Raw genomic sequence first — 12487 nt, 5'->3', positions numbered from 1 at the left:
GGTTTTCTGATTGCATAGGCAGAACAGTGGTTTGTATGCATTTTGTAGTATGATGTCATGCTTGGCGATGTCATTCGTGTACGAGCCTCGCTACAGTGTGCATGCATTTTATCCATGTGAAGAGGCGTAAGCAGGTGCTACCATTCTGCGAGATTCCTGCAGAAGGCATACGAATTGCGTTGAGATGCAGAGCACAAGTCAAGGCCTCCGTGGCGCAATCGGCTAGCGCGTTCGGCTGTTAACCGAAAGGTTGGTGGTTCGAGCCCACCCGGGGGCGAAATCGTTTTAACCGTCACCGAGGTGAGGACATACGTCAACTTTGTTAGAGATACACAGCTAGTGTGACAACTTGGCTGTGTTTGAGTGATGCCACAGAGCCTTATACACATTCAGCCAAGTGACACTGTAGGTAAAAACATGGCCCTACACAGACGTTCTACTGTTTTCCTATTTCTTCGTCATGTGTGACACTGCAGTAGAGCGACGCCCACTACAAAAGACGTATTCTTTACATTCAATTTCAGCGTATACGTCGCGAGTGCCATATGACAGGGCCTGTCTCTCGATGTCGATTTCTATTTGGTGTCTCTTAAGTGTCGGTCTGCAGTAGGCCGCTGCTGGCCGAGCGACGTGCAGTCGCCTTACATGAAGCCCCATGGGCAACGCTAGTGCCACTGTCGACAACAGCATACTGCAGCCAGAGAGAGGAGCCGAAAGGCGCATTTCGCAGTCGAGCCACGCAATCCAACAAACTGTGCACTAGGTCAAGATTGTGCAGACCGCAAACGTTTGGTGGCACGACGCTCGTCGTCGATCGTAAGGGCGGAACAGTCAAGAGATGTGGAAAACGGCCATGTGGACACCCCCAGCAGCAGCTGTGTGCCAAATCCAATATCTGGTCGAGGGCTGCAAGATTCAGCATGATGAAGTGACAATTCGGGGAGAGCTCACAAACGCAAAGCTGCCGCCTTCTTAGCTCAGTGGTAGAGCACTGGTCTCGTAAACCAGGGGTCGTGAGTTCGAACCTCACAGAAGGCATTCATTTTTTTAACCTTCCCGCAAGGAGCGGAGCTATCTCGAGCAGCATCTAACACATGGCAGTACACTGAATGAAAGGGATGTTCTACAACCTATAACAAGTATCATGCTGGCCTCAGAGGTTTTCTGATTGCATAGGCAGAACAGTGGTTTGTATGCATTTTGTAGTATGATGTCATGCTTGGCGATGTCATTCGTGTACGAGCCTCGCTACAGTGTGCATGCATTTTATCCATGTGAAGAGGCGTAAGCAGGTGCTACCATTCTGCGAGATTCCTGCAGAAGGCATACGAATTGCGTTGAGATGCAGAGCACAAGTCAAGGCCTCCGTGGCGCAATCGGCTAGCGCGTTCGGCTGTTAACCGAAAGGTTGGTGGTTCGAGCCCACCCGGGGGCGAAATCGTTTTAACCGTCACCGAGGTGAGGACATACGTCAACTTTGTTAGAGATACACAGCTAGTGTGACAACTTGGCTGTGTTTGAGTGATGCCACAGAGCCTTATACACATTCAGCCAAGTGACACTGTAGGTAAAAACATGGCCCTACACAGACGTTCTACTGTTTTCCTATTTCTTCGTCATGTGTGACACTGCAGTAGAGCGACGCCCACTACAAAAGACGTATTCTTTACATTCAATTTCAGCGTATACGTCGCGAGTGCCATATGACAGGGCCTGTCTCTCGATGTCGATTTCTATTTGGTGTCTCTTAAGTGTCGGTCTGCAGTAGGCCGCTGCTGGCCGAGCGACGTGCAGTCGCCTTACATGAAGCCCCATGGGCAACGCTAGTGCCACTGTCGACAACAGCATACTGCAGCCAGAGAGAGGAGCCGAAAGGCGCATTTCGCAGTCGAGCCACGCAATCCAACAAACTGTGCACTAGGTCAAGATTGTGCAGACCGCAAACGTTTGGTGGCACGACGCTCGTCGTCGATCGTAAGGGCGGAACAGTCAAGAGATGTGGAAAACGGCCATGTGGACACCCCCAGCAGCAGCTGTGTGCCAAATCCAATATCTGGTCGAGGGCTGCAAGATTCAGCATGATGAAGTGACAATTCGGGGAGAGCTCACAAACGCAAAGCTGCCGCCTTCTTAGCTCAGTGGTAGAGCACTGGTCTCGTAAACCAGGGGTCGTGAGTTCGAACCTCACAGAAGGCATTCATTTTTTTAACCTTCCCGCAAGGAGCGGAGCTATCTCGAGCAGCATCTAACACATGGCAGTACACTGAATGAAAGGGATGTTCTACAACCTATAACAAGTATCATGCTGGCCTCAGAGGTTTTCTGATTGCATAGGCAGAACAGTGGTTTGTATGCATTTTGTAGTATGATGTCATGCTTGGCGATGTCATTCGTGTACGAGCCTCGCTACAGTGTGCATGCATTTTATCCATGTGAAGAGGCGTAAGCAGGTGCTACCATTCTGCGAGATTCCTGCAGAAGGCATACGAATTGCGTTGAGATGCAGAGCACAAGTCAAGGCCTCCGTGGCGCAATCGGCTAGCGCGTTCGGCTGTTAACCGAAAGGTTGGTGGTTCGAGCCCACCCGGGGGCGAAATCGTTTTAACCGTCACCGAGGTGAGGACATACGTCAACTTTGTTAGAGATACACAGCTAGTGTGACAACTTGGCTGTGTTTGAGTGATGCCACAGAGCCTTATACACATTCAGCCAAGTGACACTGTAGGTAAAAACATGGCCCTACACAGACGTTCTACTGTTTTCCTATTTCTTCGTCATGTGTGACACTGCAGTAGAGCGACGCCCACTACAAAAGACGTATTCTTTACATTCAATTTCAGCGTATACGTCGCGAGTGCCATATGACAGGGCCTGTCTCTCGATGTCGATTTCTATTTGGTGTCTCTTAAGTGTCGGTCTGCAGTAGGCCGCTGCTGGCCGAGCGACGTGCAGTCGCCTTACATGAAGCCCCATGGGCAACGCTAGTGCCACTGTCGACAACAGCATACTGCAGCCAGAGAGAGGAGCCGAAAGGCGCATTTCGCAGTCGAGCCACGCAATCCAACAAACTGTGCACTAGGTCAAGATTGTGCAGACCGCAAACGTTTGGTGGCACGACGCTCGTCGTCGATCGTAAGGGCGAAACAGTCAAGAGATGTGGAAAACGGCCATGTGGACACCCCCAGCAGCAGCTGTGTGCCAAATCCAATATCTGGTCGAGGGCTGCAAGATTCAGCATGATGAAGTGACAATTCGGGGAGAGCTCACAAACGCAAAGCTGCCGCCTTCTTAGCTCAGTGGTAGAGCACTGGTCTCGTAAACCAGGGGTCGTGAGTTCGAACCTCACAGAAGGCATTCATTTTTTTAACCTTCCCACAAGGAGCGGAGCTATCTCGAGCAGCATCTAACACATGGCAGTACACTGAATGAAAGGGATGTTCTACAACCTATAACAAGTATCATGCTGGCCTCAGAGGTTTTCTGATTGCATAGGCAGAACAGTGGTTTGTATGCATTTTGTAGTATGATGTCATGCTTGGCGATGCCATTCGTGTACGAGCCTCGCTACAGTGTGCATGCATTTTATCCATGTGAAGAGGCGTAAGCAGGTGCTACCATTCTGCGAGATTCCTGCAGAAGGCATACGAATTGCGTTGAGATGCAGAGCACAAGTCAAGGCCTCCGTGGCGCAATCGGCTAGCGCGTTCGGCTGTTAACCGAAAGGTTGGTGGTTCGAGCCCACCTGGGGGCGAAATCGTTTTAACCGTCACCGAGGTGAGGACATACGTCAACTTTGTTAGAGATACACAGCTAGTGTGACAACTTGGCTGTGTTTGAGTGATGCCACAGAGCCTTATACACATTCAGCCAAGTGACACTGTAGGTAAAAACATGGCCCTACACAGACGTTCTACTGTTTTCCTATTTCTTCGTCATGTGTGACACTGCAGTAGAGCGACGCCCACTACAAAAGACGTATTCTTTACATTCAATTTCAGCGTATACGTCGCGAGTGCCATATGACAGGGCCTGTCTCTCGATGTCGATTTCTATTTGGTGTCTCTTAAGTGTCGGTCTGCAGTAGGCCGCTGCTGGCCGAGCGACGTGCAGTCGCCTTACATGAAGCCCCATGGGCAACGCTAGTGCCACTGTCGACAACAGCATACTGCAGCCAGAGAGAGGAGCCGAAAGGCGCATTTCGCAGTCGAGCCACGCAATCCAACAAACTGTGCACTAGGTCAAGATTGTGCAGACCGCAAACGTTTGGTGGCACGACGCTCGTCGTCGATCGTAAGGGCGGAACAGTCAAGAGATGTGGAAAACGGCCATGTGGACACCCCCAGCAGCAGCTGTGTGCCAAATCCAATATCTGGTCGAGGGCTGCAAGATTCAGCATGATGAAGTGACAATTCGGGGAGAGCTCACAAACGCAAAGCTGCCGCCTTCTTAGCTCAGTGGTAGAGCACTGGTCTCGTAAACCAGGGGTCGTGAGTTCGAACCTCACAGAAGGCATTCATTTTTTTAACCTTCCCGCAAGGAGCGGAGCTATCTCGAGCAGCATCTAACACATGGCAGTACACTGAATGAAAGGGATGTTCTACAACCTATAACAAGTATCATGCTGGCCTCAGAGGTTTTCTGATTGCATAGGCAGAACAGTGGTTTGTATGCATTTTGTAGTATGATGTCATGCTTGGCGATGTCATTCGTGTACGAGCCTCGCTACAGTGTGCATGCATTTTATCCATGTGAAGAGGCGTAAGCAGGTGCTACCATTCTGCGAGATTCCTGCAGAAGGCATACGAATTGCGTTGAGATGCAGAGCACAAGTCAAGGCCTCCGTGGCGCAATCGGCTAGCGCGTTCGGCTGTTAACCGAAAGGTTGGTGGTTCGAGCCCACCCGGGGGCGAAATCGTTTTAACCGTCACCGAGGTGAGGACATACGTCAACTTTGTTAGAGATACACAGCTAGTGTGACAACTTGGCTGTGTTTGAGTGATGCCACAGAGCCTTATACACATTCAGCCAAGTGACACTGTAGGTAAAAACATGGCCCTACACAGACGTTCTACTGTTTTCCTATTTCTTCGTCATGTGTGACACTGCAGTAGAGCGACGCCCACTACAAAAGACGTATTCTTTACATTCAATTTCAGCGTATACGTCGCGAGTGCCATATGACAGGGCCTGTCTCTCGATGTCGATTTCTATTTGGTGTCTCTTAAGTGTCGGTCTGCAGTAGGCCGCTGCTGGCCGAGCGACGTGCAGTCGCCTTACATGAAGCCCCATGGGCAACGCTAGTGCCACTGTCGACAACAGCATACTGCAGCCAGAGAGAGGAGCCGAAAGGCGCATTTCGCAGTCGAGCCACGCAATCCAACAAACTGTGCACTAGGTCAAGATTGTGCAGACCGCAACGTTTGGTGGCACGACGCTCGTCGTCGATCGTAAGGGCGAAACAGTCAAGAGATGTGGAAAACGGCCATGTGGACACCCCCCAGCAGCAGCTGTGTGCCAAATCCGATATCTGGTCGAGGGCTGCAAGATTCAGCATGATGAAGTGACAATTCGGGGAGAGCTCACAAACGCAAAGCTGCCGCCTTCTTAGCTCAGTGGTAGAGCACTGGTCTCGTAAACCAGGGGTCGTGAGTTCGAACCTCACAGAAGGCATTCATTTTTTTAACCTTCCCGCAAGGAGCGGAGCTATCTCGAGCAGCATCTAACACATGGCAGTACACTGAATGAAAGGGATGTTCTACAACCTATAACAAGTATCATGCTGGCCTCAGAGGTTTTCTGATTGCATAGGCAGAACAGTGGTTTGTATGCATTTTGTAGTATGATGTCATGCTTGGCGATGTCATTCGTGTACGAGCCTCGCTACAGTGTGCATGCATTTTATCCATGTGAAGAGGCGTAAGCAGGTGCTACCATTCTGCGAGATTCCTGCAGAAGGCATACGAATTGCGTTGAGATGCAGAGCACAAGTCAAGGCCTCCGTGGCGCAATCGGCTAGCGCGTTCGGCTGTTAACCGAAAGGTTGGTGGTTCGAGCCCACCCGGGGGCGAAATCGTTTTAACCGTCACCGAGGTGAGGACATACGTCAACTTTGTTAGAGATACACAGCTAGTGTGACAACTTGGCTGTGTTTGAGTGATGCCACAGAGCCTTATACACATTCAGCCAAGTGAACACTGTAGGTAAAAACATGGCCCTACACAGACGTTCTACTGTTTTCCTATTTCTTCGTCATGTGTGACACTGCAGTAGAGCGACGCCCACTACAAAAGACGTATTCTTTACATTCAATTTCAGCGTATACGTCGCGAGTGCCATATGACAGGGCCTGTCTCTCGATGTCGATTTCTATTTGGTGTCTCTTAAGTGTCGGTCTGCAGTAGGCCGCTGCTGGCCGAGCGACGTGCAGTCGCCTTACATGAAGCCCCATGGGCAACGCTAGTGCCACTGTCGACAACAGCATACTGCAGCCAGAGAGAGGAGCCGAAAGGCGCATTTCGCAGTCGAGCCACGCAATCCAACAAACTGTGCACTAGGTCAAGATTGTGCAGACCGCAAACGTTTGGTGGCACGACGCTCGTCGTCGATCGTAAGGGCGAAACAGTCAAGAGATGTGGAAAACGGCCATGTGGACACCCCCAGCAGCAGCTGTGTGCCAAATCCGATATCTGTCGAGGGCTGCAAGATTCAGCATGATGAAGTGACAATTCGGGGAGAGCTCACAAACGCAAAGCTGCCGCCTTCTTAGCTCAGTGGTAGAGCACTGGTCTCGTAAACCAGGGGTCGTGAGTTCGAACCTCACAGAAGGCATTCATTTTTTTAACCTTCCCGCAAGGAGCGGAGCTATCTCGAGCAGCATCTAACACATGGCAGTACACTGAATGAAAGGGATGTTCTACAACCTATAACAAGTATCATGCTGGCCTCAGAGGTTTTCTGATTGCATAGGCAGAACAGTGGTTTGTATGCATTTTGTAGTATGATGTCATGCTTGGCGATGTCATTCGTGTACGAGCCTCGCTACAGTGTGCATGCATTTTATCCATGTGAAGAGGCGTAAGCAGGTGCTACCATTCTGCGAGATTCCTGCAGAAGGCATACGAATTGCGTTGAGATGCAGAGCACAAGTCAAGGCCTCCGTGGCGCAATCGGCTAGCGCGTTCGGCTGTTAACCGAAAGGTTGGTGGTTCGAGCCCACCCGGGGGCGAAATCGTTTTAACCGTCACCGAGGTGAGGACATACGTCAACTTTGTTAGAGATACACAGCTAGTGTGACAACTTGGCTGTGTTTGAGTGATGCCACAGAGCCTTATACACATTCAGCCAAGTGACACTGTAGGTAAAAACATGGCCCTACACAGACGTTCTACTGTTTTCCTATTTCTTCGTCATGTGTGACACTGCAGTAGAGCGACGCCCACTACAAAAGACGTATTCTTTACATTCAATTTCAGCGTATACGTCGCGAGTGCCATATGACAGGGCCTGTCTCTCGATGTCGATTTCTATTTGGTGTCTCTTAAGTGTCGGTCTGCAGTAGGCCGCTGCTGGCCGAGCGACGTGCAGTCGCCTTACATGAAGCCCCATGGGCAACGCTAGTGCCACTGTCGACAACAGCATACTGCAGCCAGAGAGAGGAGCCGAAAGGCGCATTTCGCAGTCGAGCCACGCAATCCAACAAACTGTGCACTAGGTCAAGATTGTGCAGACCGCAAACGTTTGGTGGCACGACGCTCGTCGTCGATCGTAAGGGCGAAACAGTCAAGAGATGTGGAAAACGGCCATGTGGACACCCCCAGCAGCAGCTGTGTGCCAAATCCGATATCTGGTCGAGGGCTGCAAGATTCAGCATGATGAAGTGACAATTCGGGGAGAGCTCACAAACGCAAAGCTGCCGCCTTCTTAGCTCAGTGGTAGAGCACTGGTCTCGTAAACCAGGGGTCGTGAGTTCGAACCTCACAGAAGGCATTCATTTTTTAACCTTCCCGCAAGGAGCGGAGCTATCTCGAGCAGCATCTAACACATGGCAGTACACTGAATGAAAGGGATGTTCTACAACCTATAACAAGTATCATGCTGGCCTCAGAGGTTTTCTGATTGCATAGGCAGAACAGTGGTTTGTATGCATTTTGTAGTATGATGTCATGCTTGGCGATGTCATTCGTGTACGAGCCTCGCTACAGTGTGCATGCATTTTATCCATGTGAAGAGGCGTAAGCAGGTGCTACCATTCTGCGAGATTCCTGCAGAAGGCATACGAATTGCGTTGAGATGCAGAGCACAAGTCAAGGCCTCCGTGGCGCAATCGGCTAGCGCGTTCGGCTGTTAACCGAAAGGTTGGTGGTTCGAGCCCACCCGGGGGCGAATCGTTTTAACCGTCACCGAGGTGAGGACATACGTCAACTTTGTTAGAGATAACACAGCTAGTGTGACAACTTGGCTGTGTTTGAGTGATGCCACAGAGCCTTATACACATTCAGCCAAGTGACACTGTAGGTAAAAACATGGCCCTACACAGACGTTCTACTGTTTTCCTATTTCTTCGTCATGTGTGACACTGCAGTAGAGCGACGCCCACTACAAAAGACGTATTCTTTACATTCAATTTCAGCGTATACGTCGCGAGTGCCATATGACAGGGCCTGTCTCTCGATGTCGATTTCTATTTGGTGTCTCTTAAGTGTCGGTCTGCAGTAGGCCGCTGCTGGCCGAGCGACGTGCAGTCGCCTTACATGAAGCCCCATGGGCAACGCTAGTGCCACTGTCGACAACAGCATACTGCAGCCAGAGAGAGGAGCCGAAAGGCGCATTTCGCAGTCGAGCCACGCAATCCAACAAACTGTGCACTAGGTCAAGATTGTGCAGACCGCAAACGTTTGGTGGCACGACGCTCGTCGTCGATCGTAAGGGCGAAACAGTCAAGAGATGTGGAAAACGGCCATGTGGACACCCCCAGCAGCAGCTGTGTGCCAAATCCGATATCTGGTCGAGGGCTGCAAGATTCAGCATGATGAAGTGACAATTCGGGGAGAGCTCACAAACGCAAAGCTGCCGCCTTCTTAGCTCAGTGGTAGAGCACTGGTCTCGTAAACCAGGGGTCGTGAGTTCGAACCTCACAGAAGGCATTCATTTTTTTAACCTTCCCGCAAGGAGCGGAGCTATCTCGAGCAGCATCTAACACATGGCAGTACACTGAATGAAAGGGATGTTCTACAACCTATAACAAGTATCATGCTGGCCTCAGAGGTTTTCTGATTGCATAGGCAGAACAGTGGTTTGTATGCATTTTGTAGTATGATGTCATGCTTGGCGATGTCATTCGTGTACGAGCCTCGCTACAGTGTGCATGCATTTTATCCATGTGAAGAGGCGTAAGCAGGTGCTACCATTCTGCGAGATTCCTGCAGAAGGCATACGAATTGCGTTGAGATGCAGAGCACAAGTCAAGGCCTCCGTGGCGCAATCGGCTAGCGCGTTCGGCTGTTAACCGAAAGGTTGGTGGTTCGAGCCCACCCGGGGGCGAAATCGTTTTAACCGTCACCGAGGTGAGGACATACGTCAACTTTGTTAGAGATACACAGCTAGTGTGACAACTTGGCTGTGTTTGAGTGATGCCACAGAGCCTTATACACATTCAGCCAAGTGACACTGTAGGTAAAAACATGGCCCTACACAGACGTTCTACTGTTTTCCTATTTCTTCGTCATGTGTGACACTGCAGTAGAGCGACGCCCACTACAAAAGACGTATTCTTTACATTCAATTTCAGCGTATACGTCGCGAGTGCCATATGACAGGGCCTGTCTCTCGATGTCGATTTCTATTTGGTGTCTCTTAAGTGTCGGTCTGCAGTAGGCCGCTGCTGGCCGAGCGACGTGCAGTCGCCTTACATGAAGCCCCATGGGCAACGCTAGTGCCACTGTCGACAACAGCATACTGCAGCCAGAGAGAGGAGCCGAAAGGCGCATTTCGCAGTCGAGCCACGCAATCCAACAAACTGTGCACTAGGTCAAGATTGTGCAGACCGCAAACGTTTGGTGGCACGACGCTCGTCGTCGATCGTAAGGGCGAAACAGTCAAGAGATGTGGAAAACGGCCATGTGGACACCCCCAGCAGCAGCTGTGTGCCAAATCCGATATCTGGTCGAGGGCTGCAAGATTCAGCATGATGAAGTGACAATTCGGGGAGAGCTCACAAACGCAAAGCTGCCGCCTTCTTAGCTCAGTGGTAGAGCACTGGTCTCGTAAACCAGGGGTCGTGAGTTCGAACCTCACAGAAGGCATTCATTTTTTTAACCTTCCCGCAAGGAGCGGAGCTATCTCGAGCAGCATCTAACACATGGCAGTACACTGAATGAAAGGGATGTTCTACAACCTATAACAAGTATCATGCTGGCCTCAGAGGTTTTCTGATTGCATAGGCAGAACAGTGGTTTGTATGCATTTTGTAGTATGATGTCATGCTTGGCGATGTCATTCGTGTACGAGCCTCGCTACAGTGTGCATGCATTTTATCCATGTGAAGAGGCGTAAGCAGGTGCTACCATTCTGCGAGATTCCTGCAGAAGGCATACGAATTGCGTTGAGATGCAGAGCACAAGTCAAGGCCTCCGTGGCGCAATCGGCTAGCGCGTTCGGCTGTTAACCGAAAGGTTGGTGGTTCGAGCCCACCCGGGGGCGAAATCGTTTTAACCGTCACCGAGGTGAGGACATACGTCAACTTTGTTAGAGATACACAGCTAGTGTGACAACTTGGCTGTGTTTGAGTGATGCCACAGAGCCTTATACACATTCAGCCAAGTGACACTGTAGGTAAAAACATGGCCCTACACAGACGTTCTACTGTTTTCCTATTTCTTCGTCATGTGTGACACTGCAGTAGAGCGACGCCCACTACAAAAGACGTATTCTTTACATTCAATTTCAGCGTATACGTCGCGAGTGCCATATGACAGGGCCTGTCTCTCGATGTCGATTTCTATTTGGTGTCTCTTAAGTGTCGGTCTGCAGTAGGCCGCTGCTGGCCGAGCGACGTGCAGTCGCCTTACATGAAGCCCCATGGGCAACGCTAGTGCCACTGTCGACAACAGCATACTGCAGCCAGAGAGAGGAGCCGAAAGGCGCATTTCGCAGTCGAGCCACGCAATCCAACAAACTGTGCACTAGGTCAAGATTGTGCAGACCGCAAACGTTTGGTGGCACGACGCTCGTCGTCGATCGTAAGGGCGAAACAGTCAAGAGATGTGGAAAACGGCCATGTGGACACCCCCAGCAGCAGCTGTGTGCCAAATCCGATATCTGGTCGAGGGCTGCAAGATTCAGCATGATGAAGTGACAATTCGGGGAGAGCTCACAAACGCAAAGCTGCCGCCTTCTTAGCTCAGTGGTAGAGCACTGGTCTCGTAAACCAGGGGTCGTGAGTTCGAACCTCACAGAAGGCATTCATTTTTTTAACCTTCCCGCAAGGAGCGGAGCTATCTCGAGCAGCATCTAACACATGGCAGTACACTGAATGAAAGGGATGTTCTACAACCTATAACAAGTATCATGCTGGCCTCAGAGGTTTTCTGATTGCATAGGCAGAACAGTGGTTTGTATGCATTTTGTAGTATGATGTCATGCTTGGCGATGTCATTCGTGTACGAGCCTCGCTACAGTGTGCATGCATTTTATCCATGTGAAGAGGCGTAAGCAGGTGCTACCATTCTGCGAGATTCCTGCAGAAGGCATACGAATTGCGTTGAGATGCAGAGCACAAGTCAAGGCCTCCGTGGCGCAATCGGCTAGCGCGTTCGGCTGTTAACCGAAAGGTTGGTGGTTCGAGCCCACCCGGGGGCGAAATCGTTTTAACCGTCACCGAGGTGAGGACATACGTCAACTTTGTTAGAGATACACAGCTAGTGTGACAACTTGGCTGTGTTTGAGTGATGCCACAGAGCCTTATACACATTCAGCCAAGTGACACTGTAGGTAAAAACATGGCCCTACACAGACGTTCTACTGTTTTCCTATTTCTTCGTCATGTGTGACACTGCAGTAGAGCGACGCCCACTACAAAAGACGTATTCTTTACATTCAATTTCAGCGTATACGTCGCGAGTGCCATATGACAGGGCCTGTCTCTCGATGTCGATTTCTATTTGGTGTCTCTTAAGTGTCGGTCTGCAGTAGGCCGCTGCTGGCCGAGCGACGTGCAGTCGCCTTACATGAAGCCCCATGGGCAACGCTAGTGCCACTGTCGACAACAGCATACTGCAGCCAGAGAGAGGAGCCGAAAGGCGCATTTCGCAGTCGAGCCACGCAATCCAACAAACTGTGCACTAGGTCAAGATTGTGCAGACCGCAAACGTTTGGTGGCACGACGCTCGTCGTCGATCGTAAGGGCGAAACAGTCAAGAGATGTGGAAAACGGCCATGTGGACACCCCCAGCAGCAGCTGTGTGCCAAATCCGATATCTGGTCGAGGGCT

The 12487-nt window shown here is 50.7% G+C and overlaps 21 non-coding genes across 21 annotated transcripts; all 21 read left to right on the top strand.

Moving 5' to 3' along the window:
- Positions 1-203: 203 nt before the first annotated feature.
- Trnan-guu (transfer RNA asparagine (anticodon GUU)) lies at positions 204-277 on the top strand. Its single transcript has one exon. It is a non-coding gene; the product is annotated as a tRNA-Asn (tRNA).
- Positions 278-966: 689 nt separating this feature from the next.
- Positions 967-1038, top strand: Trnat-cgu (transfer RNA threonine (anticodon CGU)). Its single transcript has one exon. It is a non-coding gene; the product is annotated as a tRNA-Thr (tRNA).
- Positions 1039-1361: 323 nt separating this feature from the next.
- Trnan-guu (transfer RNA asparagine (anticodon GUU)) lies at positions 1362-1435 on the top strand. The gene has a single exon. It is a non-coding gene; the product is annotated as a tRNA-Asn (tRNA).
- A 689-nt stretch (positions 1436-2124) lies between these two features.
- Trnat-cgu (transfer RNA threonine (anticodon CGU)) lies at positions 2125-2196 on the top strand. The gene has a single exon. It is a non-coding gene; the product is annotated as a tRNA-Thr (tRNA).
- Positions 2197-2519: 323 nt separating this feature from the next.
- Trnan-guu (transfer RNA asparagine (anticodon GUU)) lies at positions 2520-2593 on the top strand. Its single transcript has one exon. It is a non-coding gene; the product is annotated as a tRNA-Asn (tRNA).
- Positions 2594-3282: 689 nt separating this feature from the next.
- Positions 3283-3354, top strand: Trnat-cgu (transfer RNA threonine (anticodon CGU)). The gene has a single exon. It is a non-coding gene; the product is annotated as a tRNA-Thr (tRNA).
- Positions 3355-3677: 323 nt separating this feature from the next.
- Positions 3678-3751, top strand: Trnan-guu (transfer RNA asparagine (anticodon GUU)). Its single transcript has one exon. It is a non-coding gene; the product is annotated as a tRNA-Asn (tRNA).
- A 689-nt stretch (positions 3752-4440) lies between these two features.
- Trnat-cgu (transfer RNA threonine (anticodon CGU)) lies at positions 4441-4512 on the top strand. The gene has a single exon. It is a non-coding gene; the product is annotated as a tRNA-Thr (tRNA).
- Positions 4513-4835: 323 nt separating this feature from the next.
- On the top strand, positions 4836-4909 carry Trnan-guu (transfer RNA asparagine (anticodon GUU)). The gene has a single exon. It is a non-coding gene; the product is annotated as a tRNA-Asn (tRNA).
- Positions 4910-5598: 689 nt separating this feature from the next.
- On the top strand, positions 5599-5670 carry Trnat-cgu (transfer RNA threonine (anticodon CGU)). Its single transcript has one exon. It is a non-coding gene; the product is annotated as a tRNA-Thr (tRNA).
- Positions 5671-5993: 323 nt separating this feature from the next.
- Trnan-guu (transfer RNA asparagine (anticodon GUU)) lies at positions 5994-6067 on the top strand. The gene has a single exon. It is a non-coding gene; the product is annotated as a tRNA-Asn (tRNA).
- A 689-nt stretch (positions 6068-6756) lies between these two features.
- On the top strand, positions 6757-6828 carry Trnat-cgu (transfer RNA threonine (anticodon CGU)). Its single transcript has one exon. It is a non-coding gene; the product is annotated as a tRNA-Thr (tRNA).
- Positions 6829-7151: 323 nt separating this feature from the next.
- Trnan-guu (transfer RNA asparagine (anticodon GUU)) lies at positions 7152-7225 on the top strand. The gene has a single exon. It is a non-coding gene; the product is annotated as a tRNA-Asn (tRNA).
- Positions 7226-7914: 689 nt separating this feature from the next.
- On the top strand, positions 7915-7986 carry Trnat-cgu (transfer RNA threonine (anticodon CGU)). The gene has a single exon. It is a non-coding gene; the product is annotated as a tRNA-Thr (tRNA).
- Positions 7987-8308: 322 nt separating this feature from the next.
- On the top strand, positions 8309-8382 carry Trnan-guu (transfer RNA asparagine (anticodon GUU)). The gene has a single exon. It is a non-coding gene; the product is annotated as a tRNA-Asn (tRNA).
- A 689-nt stretch (positions 8383-9071) lies between these two features.
- Positions 9072-9143, top strand: Trnat-cgu (transfer RNA threonine (anticodon CGU)). Its single transcript has one exon. It is a non-coding gene; the product is annotated as a tRNA-Thr (tRNA).
- A 323-nt stretch (positions 9144-9466) lies between these two features.
- On the top strand, positions 9467-9540 carry Trnan-guu (transfer RNA asparagine (anticodon GUU)). Its single transcript has one exon. It is a non-coding gene; the product is annotated as a tRNA-Asn (tRNA).
- Positions 9541-10229: 689 nt separating this feature from the next.
- Positions 10230-10301, top strand: Trnat-cgu (transfer RNA threonine (anticodon CGU)). The gene has a single exon. It is a non-coding gene; the product is annotated as a tRNA-Thr (tRNA).
- A 323-nt stretch (positions 10302-10624) lies between these two features.
- Positions 10625-10698, top strand: Trnan-guu (transfer RNA asparagine (anticodon GUU)). The gene has a single exon. It is a non-coding gene; the product is annotated as a tRNA-Asn (tRNA).
- Positions 10699-11387: 689 nt separating this feature from the next.
- Trnat-cgu (transfer RNA threonine (anticodon CGU)) lies at positions 11388-11459 on the top strand. The gene has a single exon. It is a non-coding gene; the product is annotated as a tRNA-Thr (tRNA).
- Positions 11460-11782: 323 nt separating this feature from the next.
- Positions 11783-11856, top strand: Trnan-guu (transfer RNA asparagine (anticodon GUU)). Its single transcript has one exon. It is a non-coding gene; the product is annotated as a tRNA-Asn (tRNA).
- Positions 11857-12487: the final 631 nt, after the last annotated feature.

The sequence above is a fragment of the Schistocerca cancellata genome, unplaced genomic scaffold (genome assembly GCF_023864275.1).
Source record: "Schistocerca cancellata isolate TAMUIC-IGC-003103 unplaced genomic scaffold, iqSchCanc2.1 HiC_scaffold_829, whole genome shotgun sequence".
Lineage (NCBI taxonomy): Eukaryota > Metazoa > Arthropoda > Insecta > Orthoptera > Acrididae > Schistocerca > Schistocerca cancellata.
This window is presented reverse-complemented; position numbering and strand designations above follow the sequence as displayed.